Raw genomic sequence first — 27883 nt, 5'->3', positions numbered from 1 at the left:
TAACGTGGAGTCGTTGTTTCGGGCAATAGTTTACTCGTTTTCTCTATCTACCAACTTGGCAAGTTGAGAAGTCAAGAAGAAAAGCGTGAGTTTTGATCTTGTTTTATGTGTTATACATGGTTTATATGTGTTGTAGTATGCTAAAATGGAAGAAATTCATGCTATAAAAGGAGTTGAAGTTGGGCCGTGTGGAAGGTAGTTGGCCGTGTGTGTGTATTGTGTTAAAGGCAATGTATTAATTCTAATTAGCATGTTTTGATTGTTGTAGAGTGAAGAAAAGAATGAAAATCATCTTTGTGTGTGGTTATGGTGTTGGCCGTATGGTCCCCTTTGAGTAGTTGTGATGAACAAATCGTTGTTAGCGTTTTAGTTGTCGTCGTTATGGATTCCATGATGAAAAATGCAAGTTTAATGACTCAAAATAATGTTATGTTAGTTATGGGATGATTGGAAATTTATGCGAATTTTATGTGATTTTGTATTTGGGAGGATTGCCTTGTTAATGTGTGGATTATTAGTGTAATGCATGAATTTGGGAGAAAGGAATATGGATGTGGATGCTCTCGGGTCAAAGTTTCGGGTGAGTTGAACAATGTTTGGGTTGTTTGAAATATTGTATGAATTGCTTAAGGTGTTCTTGTATATGGTTTGAATGGGTTTGGATTAGTAATCAAACGTATAAACGTTGATATTAGTTTGAACGTAAGTAGTCGAAATGAGTATATTATGAATGTTGTTGGAATATTACGAATGTTGTTAAAGTCGTGTAGAAAGAACTAGTAATGTTGGAATGCATTGTGAATTGATTATTGATGTTGTAGTTTGGTTGTTGGTTTGGTTGTTGTTGAAATTAGCCGAGTTGAAATCTCGGGGTTGGTGTATTTGTCAGGGAAATGTCGCCGAAATTTCTGTAGAATTTAATGTTCGTTTGAAATTGACTGCCTAAAGGCTTATGGCTAATGTTAATATATTTGGCGTTATGTAGATCTTGGCGTACCCGAGATTTGAGGCTTGGCTTATCTTGCGAGCGGAAGAGGTATGTAAGGCGTTACTTTCTACTCTTTGGCATGTCTTAGTACTACTAGGCTATGACCCGAGCCTCGGGTAATTCCACTTTAGAATCCGAGCTTAGTTACGTACTTTATCCAATCCTAAAGATCTACTCTTTAATGTAACCAAACTAAGGTTCTTATGTTTTCAAAAGATTGCATTTCAAAAGTCTTATAAAGAGTTTTGCTATTAAAAGGGTCCCGAACTTCAAACGCCCATAACTTTTGCATACGAGCTCGGAACGCCCCCAAAACATAATAGGTAAGTTCATAAGACATAACTTTCCCTAACTCTCGTAGTCGGGCTCGATGGGGTCGGAACCCGTCCGTGGGGCCCGCGGCTTTTCTATGCTATCCTTAATGACTTTCGGGAAAAATTTAATACTATTTTCGCTTTGACTTCCGCATATGGATTTCTTACTTACTTGATGATTTATGATTATGATTTTATGCATATTATTGTCACTCATGACTCCGCTCGTGCATATGGTTAGTACTTTTTCACCGGATCCCGGCCGGTTATGTTCGTGCGCATTTTGATATATATTCGAGTATGATGTGTCCCGCACGCCGAGTCCTTCTTTGGCCGGTACCGTGTATATTTGGCGTTATGGGGGTACGGCTTTATGATGTGATATGATATGTCGTGTCGGAGATTTGAAATCTTCTGTATGATGTGGTATGGCGCCGTTATCGATAAAGGGGCGACCATCGTTCTAAGAGTCATGGCTATGACTTATATTTTAACTAAATATTTTGACATTCTCCATACCATATTTATTTTCCGTATTTGGTTATCATGATTCCGTAGCTCGCTTACATACTCGACATATTCCGTACCGACCCCCTTTCTTCGGGGGTCGCGTTTCACGCCCGGCAGTGACGCACGCCTCGGTGGTGATCCACCTGCCTAGGACACCTATTTCTGCTTTCTGGGAGTGCTCCTTCGTCCGGAGCCTATATTTGGTATATATACTTTTCTGATGCATATGTATATATTTATTCAGGGGTACGACGGGGCCCTGTCCCGTCATATGATTTTGTTACTCTGTTAGAGGTCTGTGGATATGTCTGTGGGTATGGCTACATCTGTACAGCTATGTGTGTGTGTTATATGTTTTGGGCGGTCCACCCGCCACGGCAGCCTAGTCGGCTTGCCTCTGTGTATATTTTGAGATTCTGTACATTTTGACAGCCTTGCCGGCTTATGCTACCCATGTTGACTAATATGCGATATTTGAGGCTATATGTGATTAATTATGATTATGCGAGTTAATATGCTAGTCCTGGGGGTCGGGTACGTATAAGTGTCCAATTCGGACATTAGTCACGGCCTACGGGGTTGGGACGTGACAATAAACCTATTTCATTGTTACACCCGCTTCATTTAAATCCGACCCAACTAAATAAAAAACCCATAAGGGTTACCCGCTCATGTGCCTAGTGGCTCCAGATGTAGGACTTGGGAACAAGTTGGTCCCATATGAGTTTTTCATTTAATTGGGTCGGGTTTAAATGAAGCGGGTTTAAAAATAAAATCGGGCTATTTTGGAGGATTTTCATTAAGACAGGGGTATATTTGAAAACTTTAATGACAGGAAGGATGTTTTTGACCCAAATTTGTAACAGAGGATATTTTTAGCCCTTTTCGCAAAGTAAAGGGGCATTTCTGACCCTTTTCCCATATTTAAATTGAATTTAGCTACTACAAACATTTAATAGTCAGACCAAAACTATGAATTGGAAAATCTTGTGTGTGTAAAAACGAATGATGGCATGCCTCTAAAGCGACCGTTCAATGTCATTTGTGATTGGACCATGCTGGTTATTAGGAGTTCTCCATCTTCTTTATATTTCTCTCATTATTGTCCACAAGGTAAACTAAAGATAATTTCTTCCTTTTTATCGTGACATTGATCGGAATTGGTCCCTTAAGAAGATCACGTTTTTCAATTGTTGATGTCCACATCAGTGTTATGGGGTGATAATTTGTCTCTAATTTTTATATGATTTTGGACAATCCTCATTTTGAGTTAGTCTTTGATGTTCAAATACACTCAAGATCCATTTCTTTTATCATAATATCAGTCAAACCCACCAAATTCTCATTTTGTCAGATATTAGGCTCGTAAATTATGCAGCCTTGAAGAACTCATCCTTGCTTCACGAATGAAACTTATAAAATCAAGTTAACCACAATTCTACGTCCGGATAAAGCTCAAGTAAGTACTTGAATGATTATGCAATAATTTGATCAAGATAGCTCAATTCATGTCAACATGTGTATCTCAACCCGATGTTCTACGATACAAAAGTTAACACCGCAGAATGGTATCCTACAATAAAAATGCAATAATACTACCATAATTGATTTTTAATTTCCCTTTGTGGTTTCTTTTTATTTTCCTTAAAAAGCCTTTTATTTCAAATAGTAATAATAAAGAGTTATCATGTTCATACCTCTATTGATAATAAGCCAAGATATAGCGGAGAAACATTGTGAAAAATTCTGAGAACTTATCCTTCAATTTTCCAAGTGAATTTTTATTTTTGATGTCTCCTAATGTACTGAAAAACCACATTCTTTAGTCACCTAACAAGAAATAAATTGGGGAATATAAAACACAAGGAATATTTTCGTGAAAGCACCTTGCTCAATGAAATAAAAAATCACAACCTACCTCATGAGTAGGATTTTTTCCAAAACTCCACAAAAAACTTGAGCAGTTTAAGGTTACGGCTCTATGACCAAAGGGACTAAAATCTAATACCTTCTCCCCTACAATCCACCCTAATTATAGCCACCCTTTTCAAGACTCTTCCCTAGTCTTAAAAGGCTTTCCAACCCAATCAATCAACACCTATTGCAAAACTTGTAGTAAAGTAAATAGGTTAAAATTCACGAACAAAGAATCAACCTAACAACTTGGTAACTAAGCAATAGCCTCCTTAGGTACATGCTATCTTCATGGTAAGTTTGACTCCCAAATAACACTCCTTCCAATGACTACTATTTTCCAAGAATAATTGTTAATATGTGTGACAAGAGTATGCTTCAATAACATCAATGTGGTGCTTTATATAGGGGTAGAAATGACTGAAATCTTCTATACTTTGGTCTCCGAAACCAAATCATATTTGGTTAAGGATTCTAATCCATGTTGGACTCTATTTCCTTAATTATGTCGGCCTTCACACGGTGTTCCTCGAATTCCACAACACTTTTCCTATATGCAAGTGTAGCAATCATGTTTGAACAAGATTACTTAATCCACACGTTTATTCCATAAACTCAATTTCTCAAGTAATCCTTCTTGCACTTGAAATCTGCTCATTAACCTCTGATCAACATACCATCTCCAATCGTGTAACGACCCGTTTGGTCGTTTAGCTCTTTTGAACTCATTTCCGCAAAAACACCTTTTCCGTAGTTTTAAAAGGTATTCTTGACTTGCGGGAATTGGTCGCACGACGATTTAGTTGACGGGTAATTTTGGAAATATTTTTTTTAATGTGTATGCATATATTTATTAATGGGACTATTGTTTGCACACACACACACACAGAGATTATATATATATATATATATATATATATATATATATATATATATATATAAGGCATGAGGTGAGAGTATTTATTTATTTTTGGATAATATGCTAACGGATTGGTTGACTAAAGTGCAATTGTTTGGTTATTAAATGGTAAAAGAAGTGGGTCAAGCCCACCATCCCTTCTCTTTACGTCATGGGTCTTACGGGTGTATTGGGAATAACTGAACTTTTTTTCCTTTATACCTAGTATACTAATAAAAAAAGAAAGGCCGCGTATATTCGGTTAGGCTAAGGGAGAATAGTACTACGGGAAAGAGGCAACAGGAAGCAGTTTCCGTGGAAGAAAGTTTAGGCAAAATTAGGCATGCTCATTTATATTTTGGTCCGCTTAATGATTGGGTTATTATAGGGTAATGATTGGAAAGGTTGGCGGGCTGATAATGATGATGAGATAATTATTACATATGATAATTTGGAGGAGGAATGAGATTAAATCTCAATGAGACCATCGGCATGTATTTCGTATGAATTTTATAAATTGGTGAAGTGGATGGCATAATGATGACCTGATGATTAGAACGAATGATAGAGTAATGATTACAAATCATTCTAGGAAATATTAATTTGGGGTTATGTTCCCTGTACATTGCTTCCATTTTTTAGATGTAAAGTCACTGTTTTCTTATTTTTGCTTATGATTTTCGAAATTGTCTTATGCTTTCACCGTGTTTCCATTTCAATTTTTGTATATAATGGATTTACGTGATTGTACTTAGGTGTATCGGGGTCATATGTACAACTTTAAATTCATGGTATTTGAAATGTGGGAAGCTAGATTTTAATCCTAAGTTAAGATTTTGAGGTAATTGAAAGTTTTGAGCCCTACTCTTAAGAAATGGGAATTTATGAGTTGAGAGTCCATTTGTGAATTGAATTGACTAATTTTCTGAATATACGACTCTTAAGTTATGGGTAAAATAATTTTTAAAGAAAGTTCCTGTTTTGCCTTTGTAGGCCCGAGGTCACTTTTTGGGGTGCGTTTTTGGGTTTCGAATATAAGTATAACAATATGGGTGTCCTTAAATTCGGATTCTAACGTACACCATACATTTGATAGATTTCTATCGTTCAGACGCTCTACCCAAAGTAAAGGCATTGGTTTGATCGATCGTGGCACCGCTCGGCATTGAGGTAGGTTATGCTCTACTTTAGTTAGACTCTGATTAGAGAATTGTATGTAGTTGTAGAAAGTGACGGGATAGTACCTAGGCCTTCGGCAATGGCACGAAGGGAGGTGAATTCTAATTAGGTTGGTCATGTGGGCTGTTATGTGGGCTTGTCTCCAAAATTGTTATTTTCCGTGATTGTCACCTGTTTATATCTCCGTCACATACTAGCTCACTCATCATATGAAAGGAATGGTAATATTGATAATTGACGGAGATATAAACAGTAATATGACTTGTCCTTGTTGATTTTATATTAGTGATATTGTTGAGACTGATATTATGCATGACATGCTTTCAATATTATTGTTGTGATGATTGCTGAGGTGAGTAATTGAGAGACTCCGAGGTCGTTACCGGAGATTGAGAGTGACAGAGAGACTCTGAGGTCTTTGCCAGAGATTGAGAGTGTCAAAGAGACTCCAACGTCTTTACCAGAGATTGAGAGAGATTGATAGCCTCCAAGGTTTCTGCCGGAGAGCACGAGTGGTACATGGACTTCGCGGGTCCCCCATATGTCATGGCTTTGAGGCACTGCCCTTAGCATGTGTGTACGAGAGTGGAGTAAGAGAGGTCACTATTGCGTTACATTGCATTCATCCCTCATATATTTGACGGATCATTTGGTGAACTATATCTGTCTTGGTTGATTTCATGATTCCTTTACACATTACTTGTATGTGATACATGACCATACCTGTTTGCTCTATGTGCTACTTGTTAGTTTCCACTTCTTCATGCGTTATCTAATCATTGTCAGCCTATGATGCTTACCAGTACTAGTGTTCTACTGATACTACTCTTGCTACACTTTTTGTTGAGTGCAGAGTACGATTCAGGCTCTAGTTCTACGCCCCGTGGCTGATACGCGAGGGTGACATCTTTCAGTCATTTAGGGCGAGCTACTTGGTCATCCGTGGCCCCTGAAGGACCTTCTTTATTTATTTTTATTTTTGTATTCGACAGACAATATGTAGCTTTCGGGTATTTTCAGACTTGTATTCCGAACTACGTTTAGCGCTCTTGTACCCTTTGACCAGATTTTGGGGATGTTGTGACATTTCTAGTTATGATAAGTATTTAAAACTTGATAACTTCTTCTTATTTAATCTTCCGCGTATTTACCTTGTTATTAGTGATGTGGTTCGCCTACTCGGAGGGGTAGTGTAGGTGCCACCACGACTCGTGAATTGGGTCGTGACAAATTGATGCTCGAGCTTCTGTGTTAATTGGCCTAACGAGTGGTACAAGAGCAATGTCTAAGTAGTCTTTCGGATCGGGTATGTGAACGTGTACCCATCCTCCAGAGGCTATAAGACATTTAGGAAACACTCCACTTCTTTCTTTCTTTTCGTGCTAGTTCAATCCGATTGGTATCTGGTTCATTATTTTCGTGCGAGATTGTTCAGATTGGTATCTTAACCTCATTTCTATTTTCTCTCATAGATGGGGAGGACACGATCGACCGCTATTGGAGGCCGGTGAACTCGCACTCGCACCCGCACCAAAGCATCCTTACCCGTTGCCCGGCCCGTCCGTGGCGAGTGGTGGACGTGGAAGGGTAGAGGCCGTACGCCTATTCCGCATAGGGACCAAGCACCAAACCTCACAGACCTTGACGGTAGTTGACTTGAAGCTCTTCTCGAGGACATTCCGGATGAGGTGATTGAAATTTCGCCGAGGCACGGCCTAGGGTGTTGCTACCCCGATTTTCAAGAGGGCGTGTTGTTTTTGGTGTTGGGATACTTTGACAGTTTAGCTCAGGCGGGTATGATTCCAATTACTCTAGATGGCTCGCAGACTATAGTGGGAGGTCAGACTCCCGATGCTAGGGTTGCTCTAGGATTTCGCATATTGAGGGTATTGCTGGCAGCAGTGGCTCCCCGTGTTGATGCTACTCCATCACCTAATTTTTCTCTAAGGCCTATGGATGGGCTAGTATTGACTAGTGAGGAGCGAAAATTATTCGAGGGGTTCACCAAAATGTCCCCTCCTTGGTTCTATGATACTCCCGGGGAGGATGCGTATGAGTTTATTGTTAGCTTCCATGAGATGCTTCATAAGTTGGGTGTAGTGGAGTCTCACAGGGTTGATTATGTCTTTCGGCTAGTTGGGGATACTGACGATGCGTTAAAAATCGTAGGCCACGTGAGTCACCCACCACCGGGTCGACTTGCCTTTGACTCGGGACCCAATTCTACCAGGGTGTTCTGGAAATGTGTCCCTCGTGCCGAGAGACAACATGAAGGATGAGTTTTCAACATTGGAGCAGCGGAGTAGGTCGATTACGGAGTATGAGACTAGATTCCTCGCTTTGTCCCGTTAAACGACGACATTACTTCCCACATAGGCTGAGAGAGAGAGGAGATTGTGGAAAGTTGGACTTCCGCTTTCTACCGGCGACCTTACGGTTAGAGGCTTCTCGGCCTCGTTTCGGTCGATAGTAAGAGCGTGCCGAGAGGGTCGAGTTAGAGAATCGGTCGTACATAGTTGGGGTGGAGACAAGAAAGCTGCTGCATTTGACAAGCCCAGAGGTCCTTATTGTAGGCAGGGACACCATGATGTGGTCGTCATCATCCCCATGGGGCCCCTCCCCCATCCACTACCATGTTTCCTTTCAGCAGTGGTTTCGTTATAACGGACACAGCCTTCGAGCGTACTTCCCAAGGTTTCACTTCCTCGACTCTTCGGCATCGCGGAGGTACTGGGTTCTTCATGACGCTCAGCAGCCCCCCCCCCCCCCTTGCGGGGGGGGGGAGAGAGAGTGTCCTAGCATCCGGGGAAAAGGTTCTAGTAGTTCGTACATCTGAGCCTCATCACCGCTTGACGAGGAAGAGGATATTGCAGTGCAGGGTTCGCGGTCTGGCGAGTGGGTGGCCCATCGCCTAGCCGAGAGGTGGTCATCGGTCTAGTAAGGGCAACTCAGGTGAGAGGAGAGGAGGATCTCGAGTAGGCGGGGAGTCGTGGAGGCACACCGGTCGAGGGTGGACATGCCCATATTTACGTTTTTTCGGGTAGACCGCAGGTCGCAGGCTTCCGATGCGGTTATCACAGTATTATTTTGATTTGTCACCAATCGGCTTCATTCTCCATTTTTGATTCGGGTTTTACTTTTCTTACGTGTCCACTACTTCTCTCCGGGTCCGGATATGCTTTGCGATATGCTTGATGTACCTATTTGTCTCTACTCCCCGTCGGAGATGCAGCGATAGAAAGAATGGGTCTATGTGTCTTGTGTGTCATGTTTAAGGTACGACACTTGGGTAGACTTGGTTATTTTGGATATGGTGGACTTTGATATTATTTTGGGCATACGAACTGGTTATCTCCCTATCATGCTATTTTAGACTATCACGCCAAGACTGTCACGTTGGCCATGCCAGGTATTCTGTGGTTAGAGTGGAAGGGTACTTCTAGTCTAGCACCTAAGAAGATCATATCATTTTTTCGGCTAAGGAAGTTAGTGGATAAGGGATGTTTAGCATATTTGGCTCATATTCGGGATACTAGTGTGGATACTTCTTCCCTGGAGTCGGTGCTAGTTGTTTATGAGTTCTCAGAGATTTTCCCCACAGATTTGCCTGGTATACCGCCTGATCTAGATATTGAATTTTGCATTGACTGGGAGCCAGGCACTCGACCTATTTCTATTCTACCTTATCGGATGGCTCAGATGAGTTGAAGAGAGTCGAAGGAGCATTTCCAAGACTTGTCGAGCAAGGATTTATTAGACCTGTTTTTCTTGGGTGCTCCGTTCGTCAGAAGAAGAAAGATGATACCGTGACGCGTATGTGTATCGGGCACCGAACAAGGTTACAATTAGAAATAAGTATCCAATACCCCGCATCGATGACTTATTTGACCAGCTTCGTGGTGCATTGATCTTTTCTAAGATTGATTCCGAATCGAGCTATCATGATTGAAGATTCGAGCGGAGGATATTTCAAGACCGCTTTCAGACCCGTTACGGTCATTATGAGTTCTTAGCGATGTCTTCCGAAGCTTACTAACCGTTGCAGCGCTCATGGATTTGATGGTGGGATCTTCAAGCCTTACTGGATTCATTTGTGATCGTGTTCGAAGGATGACATCTTGGTGTACTCTCGGAGTAGGAAGATCATGAGAAGCATCCGAGGATCGTGCTTGGTCCGTTGAAGGATAGAAGAAATTGTATGCTAAGTTTTCCAAGTGTGAGTTCTGGCTCAGTTCCGTGGCATTTTTGGGACATGTTGTGTCCAAGAATGGGATTATGGTTGATCTCAAGAAGATCGAGCAAGAGAGATTGGGCCGGCCTAGCTGCGGTGTGAGATTCGGGAGGCTTCACGTGGCCTTACGAGTTATTATCGCCAATTTGTGAAGGGATTTTCATCTATTGCTTCCCATTTGACTAGGTTGACTTAGAAGAATGTGCCTTTCCGGTGGTTCGATGAGTGTGAGGAGAGCTTTTAAAAGCTCAAGGCTTTATTGACTTCAGCCCTAATTTTGGCTTTGCCTGTGGAGGGAAAGGACTTTATTGTTTATTGTGATGCTTCTCGGATTGGCATGGGTTGTGTGCTGATGCAAGAGGGTAAGGTGATCGCGTATGCTTCGAGACAGTTGAAGGTTCACGAGAAGAACTACCCCACTCATGACTTGAAGTTGGCAGCAGTAGTCTTCGCTTTGAAAATTTGGAGGCATTACTTATATGAAGTCCATTGTGAGGTCTTCATGGATCATCGTAGTCTTCAGCATGTGTTTAGTCAGAGGGATTTGAACTCGAGGCAACATAGATGGATAGAGTTGCTTAAGGATTATGATATCACCATTCTTTATCATCCGGGAAAGGCTAATGTAATAGTTGATGCGTTGAGCCGAAAGGTAGGGAGTATGGGTAGCTTGGCACGTTTGATTGTGGGGAGCGTCCTTTAGCCATGGAGGTGCAGTGTTTGTCTAATAGTATGGTGAGACTTGATATTTCGAACGTAACCTGGGCGTTCTAGTCGCGGCGGGGAGGCGAGGTCGTCTCTTTTGGAGCGCATTAGGCCCAGCTGAGGATGTGAAATTGTGCAAGCATTCGGGATAAAGTGCTAAGCGGAGAAGCTCAAGGAGACTATTCTTGATGATACGAGGGTGTTTTGAGGATTAAGCGGCGCATTTGCGTTCCTAGAGTTGGTGATTTGATTCCGTTGATCTTGAAAGAGCTTATAGTTCCGTATTCTATTCATCCAAGGGGCAACAAAAATGTATCGTGATTCAGGTACGCACTACCGGTGGGGTAGGGGGAGAGAGACATTGTGGAGTTTTTGTTGCCCAAAGGTTCGAGTACCAACTGTGTTAAGCATGAACACCCGAGACCAGGTGGTGGCGCCAGAAGGTGCCCATTCCCGGTGGAAGTGGGAGATTGTTATGGATCGCGGTTAGTCTTGAAAGACTTTGGGCAAGTTTGATTCGATTTGGGTTATCATGGGATAGTTCGACTCAATTCATGCACTTCAATCCACCCTAGATTACTTATAATGCCGAGAAGTTTGGCCGTAGATTTATCCAAGAGATAGTGCGATTGCACGGGTTCCTATTTCCATCATTTTGCATGCAGGCACTCGCCTTACTTCTCATTTCGGAGGACTTTTGGCGAAATGGAGCGGGAACCCGCAAGATCTTAGCATCGCGTTCCACCTGACATGTATGGTCGATCGAGAGGACTAATGTGTGCTTAAGGATATGTTGAGAGCTTACGTTATTGATATTGGTGGTCGTTGGGACAAATTCTTACCCCTTAAGTGAGTTCGCGTTCAACAATAGCTACCATTCCGATATTGATATGGCGCCATTCGAGGCTTTATATGGTAGGAGGCGTGTTCTCCGATTGGGTGGTTCGATGCTTTCGAGGTGAGATCTTGGGGTACCGAATTGTTGGAGAGAGTCCTTGGACAAAATAAAGTTGATTCAGAAAAGCTATTGCGGCTCGGAAGTAGGCAAAAAGGAGTATGCGGACCAGAAGGTCCGTGATATGGAGTTCATGGTTGATGATCGTGTGTCCTATTGAAGGTTTCGTAAAAGGGTGTGATGCGATTTGGGAAGAAGGGGAAGTTGAGCTTGAGGTTTATTGGCCCTTTTGAGATTCTTCGTCGTGTTGGCGAGGTGGCTTATGAGTTGGATTTTTCACTAGGTTTGGCAGGTGTTCATCCGGTATTCCATGTTTCCATGTTGAAGAAGTACCATTCAGACGGGTCTTATATCATTCAGTGGGATTCAATATTATTTGATCAGAATCTGTCCTTCGAGGAAGAGCCGGTAGCAATCTTGGATAGGCAAGTGAGAAAGTTGAGGTCCAAGGATATTGCTTCAGTCAAGGTGCAGTGGAAGCACCGTCCGGTTGAGGAGGCCACTTGGGAGACTGAGGCGGATATGCGGAGTAGATATCCTCAGTTGTTCGACAGTTCAGGTACCCTCTTTTTCTCTATCTTTTCCCTTGTCGCTCGAGGACGAGCGATTGTTTGATTGGTATCTGATGTAAAGACCCGTTTGGTCGTTTAGCACTTTTGAACTCATTTCTGCAAAAACACCCTTTTCGTAGTTTTAAAGGTATTCTTGACTTGCGGGAATTGGTGGCATGATGATTTAGTTGACAGGTAAATTTGGAAATATTTTTTTTTTTAATGTGTATGCATATATATATTAATGGGAATATTGTTTGCACATATATATAAGGCATGAGGTGAGAGTATTTATTTATTTTTGGCTAGTATGGTAATGGATTGGTTGACTAAAGTGCAATTGTTTGGTTATTAAATGGTAAAAGAAGTGGGTCAAGCCCACCATCCCTTCTCTTTACGTCATGGGTCTTACAGGTGTATTGGGAATAACTGAACTTTTTTTCTTTATACCTAGTACACTAATAAAAAAAGAAAGGCTGCATATATTCGGCCAGGCTAAGGGAGAATAGTACTACGGGAAAGAGGTAACAGGAAGCAGTTTCCGTGGAAGAAAGTTAAGGCAAAATTAGGCATGCTCATTTGTATTTTGGTCCGCTTAATGATTGGGTTATTATAGGGTAATGATTGGAAAGGTTGGTGGGCTGATAATGATGATGAGATAATCATTACATATGATAATTTAGAGGAGGAATGAGATTAAATCTCAATGAGACCATCGGTACAGTTCGTATGAATTTTATAAATTGGTGAAGTGGATGGCATAATGATGACCTGATGATTAGAACGAATGATAGAGTAATGATTACAAATCATTCTGGGCAATATTGATAGAATTAATTTGGGGTTATGTTCCCTATACGTTGCTTCCATTTTTTAGATGTAAAGTCACTGTTTTCTTATTTTTGCTTATGGTTTTCGAAATTGTCTTATGCTTGCTGTGTTTCCATTTCAATTTTTGTATATAATGAATTTATGTGATTGTACTTTAGGTGTATTGGGTCATATGTACAACTTTAAATTCATGGTATTTGAACTATGGGAAGCTAGATTTTAATCCTAAGTTAAGATTTTGAGGTAATTGAAAGTTTTGAGCCCTAGTCTTAAGAAATGGGAAATTATGAGTTGAGAGTCCATTTGTGGATTGAATTGACTAATTTTCTGAATATACGACTCTTAAGTTATGGGTAAAATAATTTTTAAAGAAAGTTTCCGTTTTGCCCTTGTGGTCCCGAGGTCACTTTTTGGGGTGCGTTTTTGGGTTTCGAATATAAATATAGAAATATGGGTGTCCTTAAATTCAATTTCTAGCGTAAACCGAACATTTGATAGATTTTGATTGTTCAGAGGCTCTACGCAAAGGAAAGGCATTGGTTTGATCGATCATGGCACCGCTCAGCATTGAGGTAGGTTATGGTCTATTTTAGTTAGACTCTGATTAGAGAATCGTATGTAGTTGTAGAAAGTGACGGGGATAGCATGATAGGCCTTCGGGCATGAAGTGGAGGTGAATTCTAATTAGGCTGGTTATGTGGGCTTGTCGCCAAATGTGTTATTTTCCGTGATTATCACCTGTTTATATCTCCGTCACATACTAGCTCACTCATCACATGAAAGGAATGCTAATAATGATAATTGAACAGTAAACAGTAATATGACTTGTACTTGTTGATTTTATATTGGTGATATTGTTGAAACTGATATCATACATGACATGCTTTCAATATTATTGTTGTGATGATTGCTGAGGTGAGTAATTGAGAGACTCTGAGGTCTTTACCGGAGATTGAGAGTGACAGAGAGACTCCGAGGTCTTTGCCGAAGATTGAGAGTGATTGATAGCCTCCGAGGTTTCGCTGCAGAAAGCACGAGTGGTACATGGACTTCGCGAGTCCCCATGGGTCATGACTTTGAGGCACCGCCCTTAGCATGTGTGTACGAGAGTGGAAAAGAGAGGTCACTATCAGACGCATTACATTCATCCCCTCATATATTTGACGGATCATTTGGTGAACTATATCTGTCTTGGTTGATTTCATGATTCCTTTACACATTACTTGTATGTGATACATGACCATACCTGTTTGCTCTATGTGCTACTTGTTAGTTTCCACTTCTTCATACGTTATCTAATCATTGTCGGTGTTACACCCCGTATCTTCGAAGAAGTACTTATCAAATTTGAAACATAAGTACGTTGAGTTATGGTTAAGTAAAACCACTTTGGAATATAATGATCAAGCATTATTAAGTATATTTAATGAGTGAAGGATGTATATAAGATATACCGAAAGGTTTTATAAGGAAATGAGTGAAAAAAATGGAGTAGTATGACTTTGGAGAAAGGATGGGTAAAATTTCGTGTGAAAATTTTGGTCCAACTTGAGGGAAGAATATCTCTTAGCATATGAAGTGTTTTGACATGAAACAAAAGCCTAAAATGTTGTTCGTCGAGTCTAGTTTCGAACGCAATAAACTACTCGTCGATAGGACATCGGAGTAGAGAATTATGGACGTTACAAGTTCGGTTGACAGAGCAGAAACGCGTGCTATAGTAACTGCTACAGTAATCGACCTGCTACAGTTTGCTACAGTGATCCCGACCTGAATTTGAACCTTATAAAAGGGACAAAACCCAATTTTTTCACCAAAAAAATCAGATTGAGAGCAGTAACACAAAGGGCAATTATGTCATAAAAAAGTTAAGGGTTTGAAGTGATTTTGCTTAATCAAGGCTCGGATAGTGCGTAGTTGTGATCACGGTATTATTTTGCGTTAGATTTGGCTTGGATTCAAGATGGAATCTTGAAGATATTATCGTTTGGACAAGAAAAAGGTATGAATCTTTCTCTTTTGGTATTATTTAAGGCTTATTTACGAAGATAAAGTCGTTAGATAATTGTATAGTAAGTTGGTTAGTTATGGAAGTTGGAAAACAGCGTGTAGGCTATTTTATGGTACATATTGGTGTTGGAAATGATGTTATTGATGTTGGTATTGTTGTTGTTGTTGGTTGTTGAATTGAGATTTCGGGCTAGGCATATAAACGCAGGGATATGCTGCCCAATTTTCGGCAGGACATAAAATAGTTTGATTTGAAAACTTAGTAAAAGTATACAACAATGAGTCTAACGATAGTGCGTGAATCCTCTTAAATGTAGACACAGCCTCGGTCGAATAAGTTGTAGATAATTGGAGTCGAACATGTATGTTAAGGCTCGTCCCTTTCTTTCAAAGGCATGATTCTTATGTTATGATCCCATACATGTTTCCATAACCACCTTGTTTCCAAGGGCTAGAAGTTGGCGACTCTTAAAGCTTCTTATGATGTTAAAGATGAGAATGTTTTTGGCGAGGATTACGATGATGATGATATTATGTTTAAAAGTCTCCAGTTATGATTTCAACGATGATATGAGAATGTTGAGCTATTTCATGATTTTCTCGATTTTATTCATTGTTGATCTCACCTTATGAATTGTTCCTTCGAGGTGAGATATAGCGATAATGATTGTTCCATAATATAAATCGGAGGTTACCGACCTTACTTCACTCCGATAAAGTTGTAGCTTTCATATGAGCTTTCATGCATACTATTTACATTATGTATATGAACATATTATATTTATGGATCGGGTTGTATGTGCCTCGGCACTAACATATTACATTTATGGATCAAGCTGTACGTTCCTCGGCACTAACATATTATACTTGTGGATCGGGCCGTATGTTCCTCGGCACTAACATATATGGATCGGACTGCACGTTCCGCAGCACTATATTTATAGATCGGGCCGTACGTTTCTCGGCACAAACATATATGGATCGGGCTGCATGTTTCGCAGCACTATATTTATGGATCGAGCCATACGTTCCTCGGCAGTAACTTATATGGATCGAGCTGCACGTTCCGTAGCACTATATTTATGGATCGGACCGTACGTTCCTCAGCACTAACATATATGGATCGGGTTGCACGTTCCGCAGCACTACACTTATGGATCGGGATGTACGTTCCACAGCACTAACATTTATGGATCAGGTTGCACGTTCCGCAATACTAACACTTATATTTTATGTATATATGTATGTGCTTGCTTACATATGATCTCTATGATTCAAGCATTACATATTGTACGTTCCCAGATAACAGGTTATCTTTATCTCATATTGTGTTTCATATTTCTTGTTATGTTGTTAATTATGCCTTACATACTCAGTACTCTGTTCGTACTGACGTCCCTTCCTGTAGACGCTGCGTTCATGCCCGCAGGTTCAGATAGCTAGCCAAGTGAGCTAGACCCGTAGGACCTCTTTCCGATTCCGACCGCAAGCTCCATTCGGACGGGGCTACAACCCTTTGGTATGCTATTCTCGATATGTACATATGGGTATGACATGGCCTTTTCCCCGTCCTTTCTACGATTATACTCCATAGAGGTCTGTAGATAGTTGTGTACAGTTGGAACACCGTGCAGTCCTGTTATCTATTATTTTGTGTACAGTACGTGTAGTGGCCAAGTCGGCCCCTGTTGTTGCCTTTTGTATGTATGCCTATGAATACGTATCTATAGGTATGATTTATAAGCTTTGTGGTAGAGCTCATTATACGAACGCTATAGCGGATGGTATCGCTCAGACATCAGTTAAAGATGGGCCACCGGTTTATCTAGTATAAAGCAGAGGAGAGTTTAGGGGTGCTCGACCAGTAGTGGATGGGTACTCGTCACGGCTCATCGGTTTGGATTGTGACAGTCGTCCTATGATGCTTACCACTACTAGTGTTGTACTGATACTACTCTTGCTGCACTTTTTGTTGAGTGCAGTACGATCCGAGGCTCTAGTTCTATGCCCCGTGGCCGATACGCGGGTGACATCTTTCACGGTCATTCGGGGTGAGCTACTTGGTCATCCGTGGCCCCCGAAGGACCTTAACTTATTTATTTCTGTTTTTGTATTCGACAGACAATATGTAGCCTTCGGGTATTTTTCAGGCTTGTATTCCGGACAACGTTTAGCGCTCTTGTACCCTTTGACCAGATTTTGGGGATGTCGTGACATTTCTAGTTATGATAAGTATTTGAAACTTGATAACTTCTTCTTATTTAATCTTCCGCGTATTTAACTTGTTATTAGTTATTAGTTATGTGGTTCGCCTACTCGGAGGGATAGTGTAGGTGCCACCACGACTCGTGAATTAGGTCGTGACAAATCGTCCACTAAAATACCTGGTTCCTTTTAGTGCCTGCATAATATTTCTGCAACCTTGTAGACCACATATCCAGTTCCTTTAAGACGTGCTAAGGACCTGGTCCTTACGTGTTGGTGGTTAATCATCATAACATGAATTCAGCTTATCAACAAATTTTCTCTTTTTGATGATGACAAACTCATAGAAAATCCATATGCACTCAAGTGTCCCTATGAACCAACTTGATCAGCAACTTGACTTAGTATGATGTGTGATCTCACTTAAGTATAGGGACTCACCTTCCACTCATTGCAACGCTATAGAGTATTTTTGGCCTTGTTCTTTTAATTTTTTTTTTTACTTTGGGGGGTCTAGAAATTAATAACAACATAAGAAGATAAGTAATACAAAGACTTCCCATTTTATCTAATAAAAGATAATGACATATTGCATTTTCCCCTTATGCATCAAGGATGTGTTATTATTCCTGAACATGAAAACATGTACCTTTTCTTAATTATTTAATATTTGTTTTTCTACATTAACATTAATGGATTCATATTACTAACTTTAAGAATTAATGATATGATAAAAGAAATCAAATTCAATTATATCTAGATATTTTATATTACTTATTGTAATATTAAGTCATCCTAGATTTCAGTTGAAGGTATAGTAGTTAGGGGTGTTCAAATGAGACTGAAAAATCGATCCGAACCGGTAAACCGAGTCAAACCGACTTAATAAACAAAAACCCTACTTGGTTTGACTTGATTTGGTTTTGAATTTTAAAAAACTGATAACATTTGGTTTGGTTTGGTGTTAAACCAAAAAAACCCGAACCAAAATCGAACAAAACCAATAGATACATACATATTTAAAATATTATATATATATATATATATATATATATATTCTTCAAAATTTTGGCTCATTCCAAGTCCAATATAAATTCAAATAATTAGAAAGAAAAGTGTAGCCCATTTAAGTTTAAGGTAAAATAAAAGAAATTTGCTAAATTACTACTAATAAGCTAGCATTTTATCCGTAAAAAAATAGAGGGAAGAAAATGGCAATTAGAATTTAAAAAGTTTGGGTAGATGACTTTGTCTTTCTGTTTATCATTTTTCATTTTAACTTATGTGCTTTCTTCTCAATGCTTCATAAACACGATGAGTCTAGTTGACAAAAATTCCGGAGGGGCTGCGTAATATCAAAAGGCTATATGTATGGAGATAACTAGAATCATGATAGGTAGATGTTATGTTTCTGTAATTCCTATACCCATAGCCATAGGTCTATAGCTAAATAAATTTAATGAATTAATTAAGAAAATTCTTAGATTTGAATGGATCACGGTCAAAGCCGTATTTAGTTACCATTTGATTCAAAGGTTCTTTATATTAATACATTCTTAAAATATGGAAAAAAAAACCCACAAAAACTGACAAAACCGAGACCGATAGAATTTATACTATAATGCTTTGGTTTGGTTTGAATATTAGAAAAAACTTACTTAATTGGTTTGGTTTGATTTTAACCAAAAACCGAGTCAAACCAGACCATGAACACCCGTAGTAGTAGTTTTGAAAGGAAATAGTAGAATAAATGTTTAATTGAAAAATAAATGTTGGTAATTAAATTTTAAAATAGTCAAAGTTATCTCGTAATCTCCAATACAGTCAAACCTCTCTATAGTGATGGCCTTTGTCTGAAAATTTCATGGCTGCTATCGTAAGGTGCTGTTATGTATGTACACTGGCATTTGATGCAATTTATATTTAGCTGTTATAAATAAAAGTACTCAAAATTTACTTTTCTGTACTTTTTATGTTATAAACGAAAAAAATACTTGTTAATTTTAAAATCTCAATTGATTTCATATTTCATTAATTAAAATTAAAACATAAATTACTAATAAATCCATATAGTTGTACCAGGGTTGGACGCGTGTGCAGTGAAGGGGTGTCGCCCGACATGGCTTCATCAGAAAATTTTATTAAATACACATACAAACAAGTATAAAAGTTATAGTATATGATTAAATGACACCACTTGATGAAGTGTGTCATGTGGACTGATGGTTAAAAGCGCTTGTTTTGCATGCGTAAGTCACTGGTTCGAAACCGTCTGTCAGTTCCGCACAATCTTATTAAGCTTTTGTAAAAAGTATATATAGAGGGTTCCAAAGGATCGCTCCGTATCCTCCTTTGGGCTTAAAATCATTCAACCATTATGGAAAACGCATGTTAGACCTTGTTATCACAAGTAATTAATTCAAATCTAAACTTTTAAAAAACATTACTCTCTCTTTCACGAAAAAAAGAAGAAGAAAATTACTCCTCTTTTTGTCATTATTAACTTGATGAGTTTAATGGGTTAAAAATTTAATACCTGTTGAAATTTTGTATATATTTACCGGGATAGCACTAAGGCTACATCTTATTCCATCAATGATCACTTCTTTAAATGTCGACAACGCTTACAGAAAATCCTGCGTATGTCACTGAGGTTGTTAAAGAATTAAAATCTAAGGAACATATGCATTTAAAACTAATAGAAAATCTAAATCTTCAAGTTTGACATAAAAATTATACAATTTTAGGTTGTTTCGTAAATTTCAGTCTAGCACTTGAATTTTCGTAAATTTCAGTCTAGCACTTGAATTGACAAAAACTTTTGTCCAAACTTTCAGCAAAAGGGAGTGCAATAGCTTTGTCTTGAAGGTTGTCTAAGAGCTTAACAGTTGACTCTTATATCTTACTCCAAGTAGCAGTATGTTAAGGCTCTTCATCAGCACTTTCGTTGTCACCTTCTGCAAATCTGTTATCTCTTGTTTTTCCACTCCAATGAATTGTGCTATAACGTTGGGTTGCATGACCTACTTCCTATCTTATGCAGTATCTAATTGTTGTCTATAGGATGGAACATGTTACTCAACCTATTCTATGCTAGCGTCTTGCAAAATATAAACAACACGTAAGTAAGAACACATCACTTTTACGTGGAAACCAGCCGGCTCACAAGGGCGATAAAAACCACGGCCTACACCTCTGTCGGATTTTCCCCAAACCTCCACTACAATGGAAAGCCTCTGCAAATTCAAGTTAAAAACTCTACAACCTAGGAACTAACTTCTAATCCATATCTTACTAATCAACCTCTGACTAGCAAGCAACCTTCAAGTTGACCTCAAACCTGAAGTTGAATTTACAACATTTTTACTAACTGTATGCTTCTATGAAAGCAGATAAAGTAACACTCGATAAAAAATCTAATACAAGTTTCTAAACTTAAGAACTTAAAAACATTATGCAGTAGAACAACTCCTTCAATCTATCTTCTTGCACTAGGGACGCACGCCTGTATTCTTGAATATTCTTGATATATCTTGTGATCGCTCAACATTCTGAATTCTATCTTTCTGGGTGTGCAATCCCTCTTCTTGGTAAGACATGGATATTTATAGCATCGAGTGCACAACAGGTTGGCAGACACAAAACCCTCTTCGATTAGGCCCATGAAATATAGGGTTTGTGTTGAATTGGTATTCTTACCTTTTGAGTCGGCTTCTTTGTCCTTGTAGAAGTTTGAATGATCTCGACAATTATGGAAAGGAATCCTACAACTTGACCGCTATGTCTTTATCATAAACTTGCAAATCCTAGTTGATGTAGAACTTGCGCTGGAACATGTTCACGAGCCTGTTTCATCCACCTGGTTCGTCTGCCTCTGAATCTCTGCACTATCTGAGATGGAACATGTTCACAAACCCGTTTCATCATCCCCTTCTCGTTCATTCCTGCGACTCTATCTTGACATGCTTTTGTGATGGATGATGGAACATGTAGACAGACCTGTTTCATGCATCATGCACTTTTCTCTGTGTCTGTGTTTCTATACATGTCTTCTTTCGATAGAACATGTCTTGAAACCTGGTTCATTTACCACGTGTGCATATTTTGTCAATGTCACACCCCCAACCTGGGCCTGAACATAACACGGCACTCGTTATTTCCTATGTCAGTGATCTGGTCATTGATACCGTTGTTCTCCATATCTAAAATAAGATTTCTTGAGCGAAAAGCTTAAAAGAGTTAGTGTAAAATGAGCGGGTCAAAAATGATACCACACTTGTCCAAGCCCCACGGTGGGCGCCAAATTGTTTACTCGTAAAACAGTACAGTTGAATTTGTATACGTAGTTTATGGACACGCAGATCAAGATGATCAAATTGAAATGATACAACAAAAGAAGTTATGAAAGACGATTTAATTACATTGAAAACAAGGTAAGCCTAGGCTCCGATGATGATGTTAACTGAAGTTGCCGGAGAAGTCTCCTGAAAAATCTTGTAAGCACAATAAAGAACAAGAAAGCTTAAAGAAATTTGTAAGTGTTTGCACTATACTTGTATGCTTTCTAAAATCGGGATATCTTACAATGAATATAATACTCTCTATTTATAGCTGAGTAATGAAGGATTTGATTTACAAATCGCGCTCTCTTAATGACGAATGGATGTCTGTCATAGTTTCCAAATAAGGCCTGGAGGGGATCCCGGGATATTCCGCAACGGCAGCCTGCTGAGCTTCATTCTACCTGCCCAGCCACTCGAACTCGATAACGTTTCCCCGGGCCCACAAATTTGTCTCCAAAAACTATGAGCCAAGCAAGATCCGTGACTGGCCACATTAACTCAACCGATGTCTCCTAATTGTTAACTCATGTCTGATCTGTCACTAATGCCACATATTTGCACCTGATACAACCACTTTGTTGTTCCAGATTTCACCCAATACACTTTACATGACAAAAATTAAGCTGTTTATTCTCTCCATCGGTCTTTACTAGTCGATCCCCTCCCTCTTATCACCCACCATAACCTTCTTTCTCCTCTCTTCTTACCCATTTTGTTTTTAAAATACGTAATGTCAAATTGTCAACTTTATCCCTCAGAAAATGGTCTCTTTTATGGTTTTGTAAACAATGAACAAGATAAGGTGTAAATCAATAAAGAAAGATGATAGGGTGCAAATAAAAAAATATTGCATACATTAAGGGTGCAAAATGCAAAGAACTCTGAAATCATATAGTATCGTTTTTACACACATATATGAACTTTTTTTAGTAACATAATTTAGTACATGGATCAGGTTAAGGTAAGTGGTTTTTTCCTACCCCCGACGTTAGACTTTCTACTTCGTGATAGTTAAAGGACCTGCCATCCCTTGATGATCCGCTGTTAGAAATAATCTAATACGTGTAATGTCCAAATTTATGTTGATATTTTATCAAGTGCAAAATCGTGGTATGCTACATGGCATTAGAACTGGTACGTTAAGCCACCTAAATTAGTTTTTGGTCATATCGATATTGTGACCAACACATACTGGTATAAAGTTACCTGTCTGATCAATATTTAAAGGGAAAAGGGTCAAAAATACTCCTCTACTTTGGGAAAAGGGCTAAAATTATCGTACATTATAAATTTGGGTAAAATATACCCCTCCAGTCATTAAAGTTTTCAAATATACCCATGTCTTAATGGAAATCCCCAAATCCCCCAAAATAGATCAATTTCATTTTTAAACCCGCTTCATATAAAACCGACCTAACTAAATAAAACACCCATATGGGTTACCCGCTCATGTGCCTAGTGGCTCCAGATGTAGGACTCGGGAACAAGTTGATCGCATATGGGTTTTTTATTTAGTTGAATCGGGTTTAAATGAAGTAGGTTTAAAAATGAAATCAGGCTATTTTGGGGGATTTCCATTAAGACAGGGATATATTTGAAAACTTTAATGACGGGAAAGATATTTTTGACCCAAATTTGTAACGGAGGATATTTTTAGCTCTTTTTCCAAAGTAGAGGGACATTTTTGACCCTTTTCCCATATTTAAATTGAATTTCGTTACTACAAACATTTAATAGTCGGACCAAAACTATGAATTGGAAAATCCTGTGTGTGTAAAAACGAATAATGGCATGCCTCTAAAGCGACTGTTAATGTCGTTTGTGATTGGGCCATGCTGGTAGTTAGGAGTTCTCCATCTCCTTTATATTTCTCTTATTATTCTCCACCAAGTAAACTCAAGATAATTTCTTCCTTATTATCGTGACATTGATCGGAATTGGTCCCTTAAGAAGATCACATTTTTCAATTGTTGTAGTCCACATCAGTGTTGTGAGGTGATAATTTGTATCTAATTTTTATATGATTTTGGACAATCCTTCTTTTGAGTTAGTCTTTGATGTTCAAATACACTCAATATCCATTTCTTTTATCATAATATCAGTCAAACCCACCAAATTCTTATTTTATCAGATATTAGGCCCCTAAATTATACCACCTTGAAGAACTCATCCTTGCTTCACGAATGAAACTTATAAAATCAAGTTAACCACAATTCTACGTCCGGATGAAGCTCAAGTAAGTACTTGAATGATTATGCAGTAATTTGATCAAGATAGCTCAATTCATGTCAACATGTGTATTTCTCACTAGATGTTCTATGATACAAAAGTTAACACCGTTAGAATGGTATCCCACAATAAAAATGCAATAATACTACCATAATTTATTTTTCAATTCCCTTTGTGGTTTCTTTTTATTTTCCTTAAAAAGTCTTTTATTTCACATATTAATAATAAAGAGTTATCAAATGTATACCTCTATTGATAATAAGCCAAGATATAGCCGAGAAACATTGTGAAAAATCCTGAGAACTTATCCTTCTATTTTCCAAGTGAATTGTTATTTTTGATGTCTCCTAATGTACTGAAGAACCACATTATTTAGTCACCTAACAAGAAATAAATTGCGGAATATAAAACACAAGGAATATTTTCGTGAAAGCACCTTGCTCAATGAAATAAAAAATCACAACCTACCTCATGAGTAGGATTTTTTCCAAAACTTCACTAAAAACTTGAGCAGTTTAAGGTTACGGCTCTATAACCAAAGGGACTAAAATCTAATAACTTTTCCCCTACAATCCACCCTAATTGTAGCCACCCCTTTCAAGACTCTTCCCTAGTCTTAAAAGGCTTTGCAACCCAATCAATCAACACCTATTGCAAAACTTGTAGTAAAGTAAATAGGTTAAAATTCACGAACAAAGAATCAACCTAACAACTTGATAACTAAGCAATAGCCTCCTTAGGTACATGTTATCTCTGTTGCAAGTTTGACTCTCAAATAACACTCCTTCCAATGACTACTATTTTCCAAGAATAATTGTTAATCTGTGTGACAAGAGTATGCTTCAATAACATCAATGTGGTGCTTTATATAGGGGTAGAAATGACTGAAATCTTCTATACTTTGGTCTCCGAAACCAAATCAAGTTTGGTTAAGGATTCTAATCCATGTTCGACTTTATTTCCTTAATTACGTCGGCCTTCACATGGTTTTCTCCTAATGCCACAACACTTTTGATAGATGCAAGCGTAGCAATCATGTTTGAACAAGATTCCTTGATCCACATGTTTATTCCATAAACTCAATTTCTCAAGTAATCCTTCTTGCACTTGAAATCTGCTCATTAACATCTGATCAACAGTCATCTCCAATCGCCTGCTAAATACCTTGTTCCTTTTAGTGCCTGCATAATATTTCTGCAGCCTTGTAGACAACATATCCAGTTCCTTTAAGACGTGCTAAGGATCTGGTTCTTACGTGTTGGTGGTTAATCATCATAACATGAATTCAGCTTATCAACAAATTTTCTCTTTTTGATGATGACAAACTCATAGAAAATCCATATGCAGTCAAGTGTCCCTAAGGACCAACTTGATCAGCAACTTGACTTAGTATGATGTGTGATCTCACTTACGTATAGGCACTCACCTTCCACTCATTGCAACATTATAGAGTATTTTTGGCCTTGTTCTTTTATTATTATTATTATTATTTATTATTATTATTATTATTATTATTATTATTTTATTTTTTTTATTTTTTTTGCTTTTGGGGGGTATAGAAATTAATAACAACATAAGAAGATAAGTAATATAATGACTTCCCATTTTATCAAATAAAAGATAATGACATATAGCATTTTCCCCTTATGCATTAGGGATGAGTTATTATTCCTCAACATGAAATCATGTACCTTTTCTTAATTATTTAATATTTATTTTTCTACATTAACAGTAATGGATTCATATTACTAACTTTAAGAATTAATGATATGATAAAAGAAATCAAATTCAATTATATCTTTATATGTTATATTTCTTACTGTAATATTAAGTCATCCTAGGTTTCAGTCGAAGGTATAGTAGTTTTGAAAGGAAATAGTAGAATAAATGTTTAATTGAAAAATAAATGTTGGTAATTAAATTTTAAAATAGAATTATCATTTAAAATAGTCAAAGTTATCTCGTAATCTCCAATACAGTCAAACCTCTCTATAGTGATGGCATTTGTCTGAAAATTTCATGGTTGCTACCGTGAGGTGCTGTTATATATGTATCTTTGCCGTTCGATGTGCTCATTTAGCAATTATAAATAAAAGTACGCAAAATTTACTTTTCTATACTTTTTATGTTATAAACGAAAAAAATATTTGTTAATTTTAAAATCTCTATTGATTATCATATTTCATTAATTAAAATAAAAACATAAATTACTAATAAATTCATAATTAGTTGTACCACACCGATAAAGAATTAAAATCTAAGGAACTTATGCATTTAAAATTAATTGAAAATCTAAATCTTCAAGTTTGTAAATTATACAATTGTAGGTTGTTTCGTAAATTTCAGCCTCTTAGTGTAACACTTGAATTGACGAAGACTTTTGTCAAAATTTTCAGCAAAAGGGAGTGCAATAGCTTTCTCTTGAAGGTTGTCTAAGAGCTTAACAGTTGACTCTTATATCTTACTCCAAGTAGCAGTATGTTGAGGCTTTTCATCAGAACTTTCGTTGTCACCTTCTGCAAATCCACTATCTCTTGTTTTTCCACTCCAATGACTTGTGCAATAACGTTGGGTTGCATGACCTACTTCCTATCCTATGCTGTATCTAATTTTCGCCTATAGGATGGAACACGTTACTCTACCTGTTCTATACTAGCGTCTTAAAGAATATAACCAATATGTAAGTAAGAACACAACACTTTTACGTGGAAACCACCCAGCTCACAAGGGAGATAAAAATCACGACCTACACCTCTGTTGGATTTTTCCCAAAACTCCACTACAATGGTAACCTCTGCAAATTCAAGTTACAAACTCTGCAACCCAGGAACTAACCTCTAATCCCTATCTTACTAATCAACTTCTGACTAGCAAGCAACCTTCAAGTTGACCTCCAACTTGAAGTTGAATTTACAATATTTTTACTAATTGTATGCTTATATGAAAGCGGATAAAGTACAACTCGATTAACAACCTAATACAAGTTTCTAGAATTAAGAACTAAAAAACATTATACAGTAGAACAATTCCTTCAATCTATCTTCTTTCACTAGGGACGCACGCCTGTATTCTTGAATACTCTTGATATATCTTGTGATCACTCAATATTCTGAATTCTCTCTTTGTGGGTGAGCAAACCTTCTTATTGGTAAGACTTGGATATTTATAGTATTGAGTGCACAATAGGTTGGCAGACACAAAACCCTATTCAAGTAGGCCCATGAAATATAGGGTTTGTGTTGAATTGGTATTCTTGCCTTTTGAGTCGGCTTCTTTGTCCTTGTAGAAGTTTGAATGATCTCAACAATTATGGAAAGGAATCCTAAAACTTGACCGCTGTAACACCCCGTATCTTAGAACTAAGGTCAGACTCAAACCATTAGAGTTTTAGTGGAAAAATTGAAGGTTTGAACGTTTTGCGAAAATGGTTGATAGGCCTACTTGGCGTTGATAACTCTTTGATTAATTGGGAATTTGGAAAAGTACCCTCAATGAAAGTTGTAGTACATAAAAATAGCTTGAGGACCAGGCCAATCAGAGATCGGAGCAAGAAGATATGATCGTCTCAATATGGCTAATAGTAAGGCGTTTAAAAGTCTATAGAATCGGCTAAGTTTTTGATACCGCTTTCGAATTGAACGTGAAAATCCGTTGGGAATTTGAGGAAACTTAAAACATGAAAGTTGTAGCCCTTTGAAATATCTTTCCAACTATATATTATGGGCCTTGATCAGAGCTATGTACAAGAAGTTATGCCTATTTTACCGAACACTGCGCAAAACGGACACACACTGCTTCTCGGGGCGCGTGAGGGCGTGTACGATGGCCCCGCTTCGCGGGCCGATTGCACAACTCTGAGTAGTTACCTACATAATGTTGCGTGATTCACCCGCATCGCGGACCCATCGCGAAATAGGTCGATTTCGGGTCAAAATTCGGGATTTCGCGTTTTGAGTTATATTTAAGCTTGGGGTTTATTTCCCTAACACTCCATTCACGAAAAATCACTCCTAAATCCAT

Source organism: Lycium ferocissimum, chromosome 5, assembly GCF_029784015.1.
Source record: "Lycium ferocissimum isolate CSIRO_LF1 chromosome 5, AGI_CSIRO_Lferr_CH_V1, whole genome shotgun sequence".
Classification (NCBI taxonomy): Eukaryota; Viridiplantae; Streptophyta; class Magnoliopsida; order Solanales; family Solanaceae; genus Lycium; species Lycium ferocissimum.
This window is presented reverse-complemented; position numbering follows the sequence as displayed.